General features: G+C 42.9%; 1 long non-coding RNA gene across 2 annotated transcripts; it reads left to right on the forward strand.

Moving 5' to 3' along the window:
• Positions 1–4,514: 4,514 nt before the first annotated feature.
• LOC120646215 lies at positions 4,515–6,732 on the forward strand. 2 transcript variants are annotated; one of them, XR_005664320.1, is made up of 4 exons: positions 4,515–5,433; positions 5,565–5,768; positions 5,923–5,987; positions 6,433–6,732. It is a non-coding gene; the product is annotated as an uncharacterized LOC120646215 (long non-coding RNA). The 2 variants fall into 2 exon arrangements; XR_005664319.1 differs by having other exon boundaries at positions 4,515–5,768.
• Positions 6,733–7,032: the final 300 nt, after the last annotated feature.

The following is a 7,032-nucleotide window of genomic DNA, read 5'->3' on the forward strand; positions in this document are numbered from 1 at the left end:
GTCGGAGCTCGAAGATCAAGGGTTGTCTTAAGGTCGGCAGGCCACCCAAGACGCCCTTGAACGCCGTAGAGATGCAAGAAGAACAACAAAGAGGTTGGAAAAGCTAGGGTTTGGAAAAAAGGGTAAAGAGATTGTATTGATTCGAATGTGGTTCAAAACTCTCAATCGGCAGCATGCTTTATTTTTATAGGCCGGGAAGGTTGTATCACATCCAAATCGAGTTATAATAGGACTCTAGATTACAAAATCTTAACTGATTCGGACTAGTCAGGCCCAGACTGGTTAGACCGGTCCCCCTCGGTGTTTGTCAATTTTGGCCAACGACAACCAGCCGGCAGCCAGTGGAGTGGAGGGCAGGCGGCGACGTCACGCGCTCCCGTTCGCCCGGCAGCCCTGGTGGGGTGGGGTGTGTGTGTGGGTGGGGGGGGTGGGGGTGGGGGTGGGGGGGGGGCTTGCCGATTCTGCTTCCACGGGGTAGGGCCCGGCGGCCGCCATGGTAGGCGCGCAGCATGCTGGCTTGGACATCCAGGTCGGCACTCGGCAGATTTTTACCGGCGCTGGAAGCAACAATTCCAAGCCAAACCTTTTCTTTCTTGTTAGCAGTTCATATTCATATAATCGTAATTTCAATCTTTTGGTTATTCAGAAACTGTAAATGTCAGGAAAAAGTGTTTAAAAAAAATAGAACAAAGCCGTTAGATCTTGTGGGCATGTCATCTGCTGCTGAAAGAAAACGGACATGAAAAATGCGTGAGCCCGAGACTTAACCAAGCGGGCTCCACTCTAAGAAACCTACCCATTTTGATAATGCTGTATTGATTATGGAGGTTATGTTGCTTTCTTGCCTTAAAGAATAATCTACGTATATCCTCGCTATACAAAAAGGTCTACCTTTGTACATGGCGGTGTGAAGAGTGTGATTCTCGTGTGGATTGATGGGCCTGCTCAGATCAGGTGACCACACTGGCTGGCTAGATTTTTTTTACATAATGGGAAAGAGTACCCGGGCTTGACCTCAAAAGAGGCTACGACCACTTAATACAAAGTTTGCAGCTCATCCATCTGCGAACACAATTACAAAAGTAAGCAAAAGGCGACAAAGTCAACCCAAAAATTCGGTGAAGATGCTTATTGAGGATCAATCCTATTACTAAACCTCCATCCATGATTGATAAATAACTGCATGACCAAGACCTCTATGGTTTGACATGTCTTCTGTACTGCCTCCTTGTCTTCGTCACGCCTTTATAGCTGTGCCCAGAATCTGAGCCAATGGGTTCCTCGATACAGTACCTGTAAATAAGTTTTAGTTGAAGATTTGTCAAAAATCACATCATTCATACTAAGCCAAATGGCCCAACACAAAGCAGATGCTCCACTAACAGCTATCTTTTTTAATTTGGTTCCAACCCCTCTAAGCCAATTACCAAACAGATGAGTAATGCTACGAGGCGGATTTAAATCAAAGACAAACTGTACGGCTCTCCATAGGAACTTGGCTACATGACAATCAATAAAAAGGTGTTGAATAGTTTCATCACTAGAACAAAAGCAACACTGTTTGTTACCATTCCAATTCCATCTTGCTAGATTGTCTTTAGTAAGAATAACACATCTCTTTAAGTACCACATAAATATTTTAATTTTTAGGGGCATTTTTAGTTTTCACAAATGTTTGTCAAACTGTACATTACCATTGCTAATAAGTGCACTATAGATTGATTCAAATTCCATTGGAAGACATCAGCATTGTCGTTTAAATGGACATGACTAATGCGAGCAACCAAATCATGCCATAAAGTAAGTGTATGACCTGTCGAAGTTCTTCTAAAGGACACATTGAGAGGTACTCTATCAAATACTGATGCTATAGTCGCATGCTTTTTCCGTACAATATTGAACAGGGCTGGATATTGCTCTCTAAGTGTATGATTACCCAACCACTTGTCCTCCCAAAATCTTATCTGATTACACTCATTTAAATGAAAAGAGCCATAGCTCAAGAATGTATCTTTAACTTCCATGAGACCCACCTAAAAATGAGAATCCCCAGCTTTCTTTTCCACTTGAGCCATAGTTTGGTTCTTTAAGTATTTGTTCTTTAATAAACTTTGCCAAACACCCTCTTCATTGATCAGTTTAAAAGCCATTTACTTAACAAGCACCTATTTTGTATGTCAAGTTTCTTAATGCCTAACCCCCCAATTCTTTGCGGTTGGCATAGAATACTCCATTTGGCTAAACGATATTTTTTTTATGTTCATCTGATTGCCGAACACTATTAACGGCCGATGCTTTTAGCAAGCCCGGCATCCGTCGCCGGCTCCGCTGCACCCTCCGCGGGCGTGAGGCGCCGTCATCCGTCCCTCCACCGTTGCGCCCTCCGTGTTCTTCAGAGTGCATGCGTCCTTCCATCCATCTCAGTGTTCATAGAGTTCTTGAGTCTGCCAGGAGGCTAATCAGTGCCCCCAACAGCACGGGCTGCAGGAACGACGGCGGCTGGGCCACACCAGCAGGTAGGATGGAAGCGACAAGTGTCCACGCAGAAGCAAGCAGGAATTAAGATTGGGGTCTCTAATCCGCATTCTGATTAGATCGAACTTTCTCCTTCTCCTGCTTGCAACCACTGATTAGGATTGGTAATTAATACTAATCTCGTCAGAATTGATCTATTAATTGCTGAGAACTTTGGAAAATTGTTTTCCCTCTTGCGTGCATCCACTTTTTTTATGAAAGATGCGTGCATCCACTTGATTAGGTTTGTTAATTAAGGCGGTTGAATCTGACGTTCTGTAGCTCCATTGAAATATGTAGAAGAGTTCAGATGTGAAATATATAATGTCTCGAACTGTAGTTGCCATATGATGCATCGATTGTTCCTGAGCAGCAATTTTGTTTCTGTTGAATATATTTGTATAATTCATAAAGCGATCATTTCCGTATGCCCTGTTCTCATAAAAGGACCATGTTCATCTTATTCTTATGCACCCCTGGCCTGGACTGTTTGTCCTATCCTCGTAGAAGAACATCTTCTTCTTGCTTGTCCTGTTCTGATAAATACTTACCAATAGCATATAGCCACCAAACACTTAAATTAAAATATCAGTCCTACTGGTATGAATTATTAATTTGATTGATAAGAGTATCTCAGCAGGGTAACTAAATTTGGGTGACTAAATCCTATTGTAGTCATCCACCCCTAACTTTTAGTCACCTATTATTTGTTCCCAACTCCAACAAGATTGATCAACTCACTCCCTATTATTCATCCTGACATGTGGGTCCACCCTGTCATAGAAACGTCGAACAAACTCCGCTCGCCCCTCCGCGCCCATGCTCTTGATCGCGCGCCTGCCAACGCCGCCCCCGCTCCACCTGCCGGCGCCGACGCCCCACCCGAACCCTGCAGGCGAGGCAGGCGCCGGCTTGCTCCCTCAGATCCGGCAGGCAGCAGGGAGCAGCACAAAGGGGGCGAGCGAGTCAGCCAGCAGCGCGCAGCAGCAACAACACGAAGCACAGGGCCAAGCAGCAGCTGCGCTTGTGCCTTGACGCAGGGAGTGCAAGCAGCAGAAAGGCTGCCCCTTTTCTTCTTGACAGGGCTATTTGTCCGTTTTGCAGTTCCAGGGGCGGTGCGGGGTCAGATAGGGCTATTTGTCCCGATTTCAAAGGGCTATTTGTCCCAGTTTTGGAACCGGGATTCGGCCGCCGGGATTCTTTGCGTCCTGCGGGATTGGAACCCAAGACCTATTGCCTAGCGCATGGCCTGCTTGCCAACTCACCTAAGTAGTACATGTGACTCAGTAAAGAATAACTCCCTTTTGAACTATCACGTGGAGGGGCCTTTTGTCCGAGTTAGTAACACCAACCGGGATAAAAAGGGCCTTTTGTCCCGGTTGGTACCACCAACCGGGATAAAAGGGTCACCCTTTTGTCCGGGTTGGTGTTACCAACCGGGATAAAAGGGTTGGACCTTTTGTCCCAGGTGGAGCCACCAACCGGGACAAAAGGGGGGCCTTTTGTCCCGGTTGGTGGCTCCACCCGGAACAAAAGGCCCCTGTCCCCCGCTCCTTTGGACCCGGGACAAAAGCCACATTTTGTCCCGGGTCCAAAGGTAACCGGGACAAATGACTTGGAACAAAGGCCTATTCTGTAGTAGTGGGTGGGGGTGGGCTTGCGGATGCCCGCTGCTGGTGCGGCGAGCCGGAGCGGGCGCCGCACCGGCCGGCGGCGGCGGGATCGAGCGCCGCGAGGTCAGGGAAGGAGCTGCAGCACAGGTCGGGAACGGAGGAAAGAAAGAAAAAAAATAGTGGGGCCTTTTGTTGGCAGCCCAAATAGATGGCCACCAAATTGGGGGGATGGGGGAGAAATTTGGAAGCCCTACCAAAATAGAAGTGCATTTAGAAGGCCTGCTGGAGATCAAATTTTTATATTCACCGTGCAAATATGGATATGATAGCCCATTTAGTCACCCTGTTGGAGATGCTCTAAGAGTTATTACTACTGGAAGTCTCAGCTAGCAAATTGCTGATGCTGTGTACTGAACTTGTTTTGTTAGTTTCACAGACTTTGAACGTGATCTCTTTTTTTTTATTGTAGTCAACACTTCTCATGTGCTTAAAGAGATTGACTGCCTAAATAGATTGAGCACTGCATTCTAAACTGAAATCATGTTTTATTCTAGTGATCCCTTAGCCATAGGTCTTATCCTTTGTTGTTAAATAATAAATATGAATTCCTAGGAAGCTATCTTTGTTGTTAAATACTTGATGTTAACTTGTTCAAGTTTTTATGTTGTATTTGTGAAGTAAAATCTTTAGAAAATGGTTGAATGTGACAATATCCACCCTCTTATCCGTGAGAATGGAACTGCAATGATCAAGGTCAAGAACCGGCTTTTATCCTCCTTTTCTTCTCTAGAACTGGTAATAGCAATCTTTTCTAATATCTCATAGCATGTATTGACATAGTTATACCACGATATGCAAAAATGTACTAGAAATATTCTGTACATGAATTTTATGCTACTCTTTCTGAATTAAGCAATAAAAGAATCGAGTTCCACAAAACTATGAACTTTGCGAATACACCATGTGTCACTGTAAATGCACAAATAGCTATACCTAAAATCCTGACTACTCTTCAAGGTTTGTTTTTAATATTTCGAAATTGATTGATTTATCAATTCCTGTTGTCGTTTGTGGCTGAAATGTTGTTTTAGGCTAGTTCCTTTCAGGTTCCTTCTGCATGTCTCGCAAGTGTTAGTACTTCACTGAAATTATTTTTGGAAAATCAAAATTAGCTTGTATAGATGCCAGATGCTTCTTATTTTTATTATTCAATAGATTCAGTGATAAGACTGAGTGCTTCTCTTGTGCAGATCAATTATGATTCTACATGGAAGTCTGAAGTGCCGCATCTGCGAAGACCTACATTGTAAGGCAATCTGACCAGGAACTGAATGAAGTTCACAACACAGGCTTTCAGTGTCCAATCGCTAGCCACGGTCCTGTCGCGTGAGAAGATGCTGGCCCATGACATCATTCTTATTATGCGCAACTTTTCAGGCTAGAAGCAGATGAAGAAAGAATTTTGAAAGAAGATCAAGCTTATGAAGGTGGATCTGAAAGGAATCAAGGGAAAGATATGTGATGGTTCTGACCCATAGATGTCAGGCTCACCTGGTAATGGTTTCTGTGCTTTGGCTCTGTCAAGATGACATTGCGGACACCTGCATCGAATACAGCATCTGAATGTTTACAGATCCTCAGGTTCTTCTGTACTTGTGTCATATATCCCTTTTTTAGCTAAATATAATGGTGATTATTCTCCTTTTACTTTGATCTCTATGACTGTCTAAGCTGAACCTGTACTCTGTTTCGTCTAGTTAATATTCTGATATATCAAATCACACAATTCTTTCAGGAAAGCGATTATTTCAGGATACTTAGCCCATTTCTTCTTCAGCTCCTTGCCATGGAGCTAAAAAGGTAAGGACCATCAAAATCTTAGTGCATTACTGCATATGGACCTACATAGTCTTACTGAATGTCCAGGCTAACTTCCATATGTATGTTTCTCTTACTCTTTGTGTAATCTAGTTGTTCAGTTACAGAAAACAAACTGATATATTTTGCTGATAGTTCAATTGGGGAAAAATATAAAATTGGTATTTACAAATATGGAAAAGGAAAATGTTGGACCCCTTAAATTGATTTATGGTTTGCACCTACTTTCGCCCCTAAATCTGTTTATCTATGAAATGGCATGCTAAATTTACTATGCTCCTAATAAGTATAGGGGTTTGTTTTACTTCTTTGAACTCATGTATAATGGCTATAATTTAGATCATATTATTTAATATATGATTTTGAAAAAGGATTGTTTAAGATCTTCAATGATGTTGAAGCTGAATATTATTATTTTCTGGTTCAGGCCAGTAGTGAACAAACATATAAGTAGCTGCATGGTTGGATAGCTGGTGATAGTTCAGCTCAACCAAACACTCTTAGTGGACAAGATTGCTTTGGGACGGAAAACCCTTGTAGGATGTTGTTCCTTTATCTTTTTTCAGATTCAGATACATTCAGTTAATTCATTGCTTGCTGCCCGACCTTGTAGTCTAGAACTAGTTGATCTCACTTTATGTAAAGTGTATAATAGATGAAACATGTATACTTGTGATGCATATGATGGATAAGATATGTGTATTAATAAGATATATTGTATGCCTTATCCTTTTTTGTTTTTTTTAATTCAGCATCACTGATGGTTGTTCCTAAAGACGAGTCACTGATAACTTCACATGGGTGACACATAGCTCCTACAATTGTGTTGACAGCCAAAATTGGCACCTGCCGAGCCCAACCGGTCAGACCGGTCTGGTCTGTACAGTCCGAGTAGAATTAGAGTTTTCGTAAAGAGTCCTTATGTAATCCTACTCGTGAAGAGGTACGTCTTCCCCGGCTTATAAATATAAAGGCTAAGGCCGATTGAGGTTATTCCCAATCGAATCAATCAAAATATCGCATTACT

The sequence above is a fragment of the Panicum virgatum genome, chromosome 8K (assembly GCF_016808335.1).
Source record: "Panicum virgatum strain AP13 chromosome 8K, P.virgatum_v5, whole genome shotgun sequence".
Lineage (NCBI taxonomy): Eukaryota > Viridiplantae > Streptophyta > Magnoliopsida > Poales > Poaceae > Panicum > Panicum virgatum.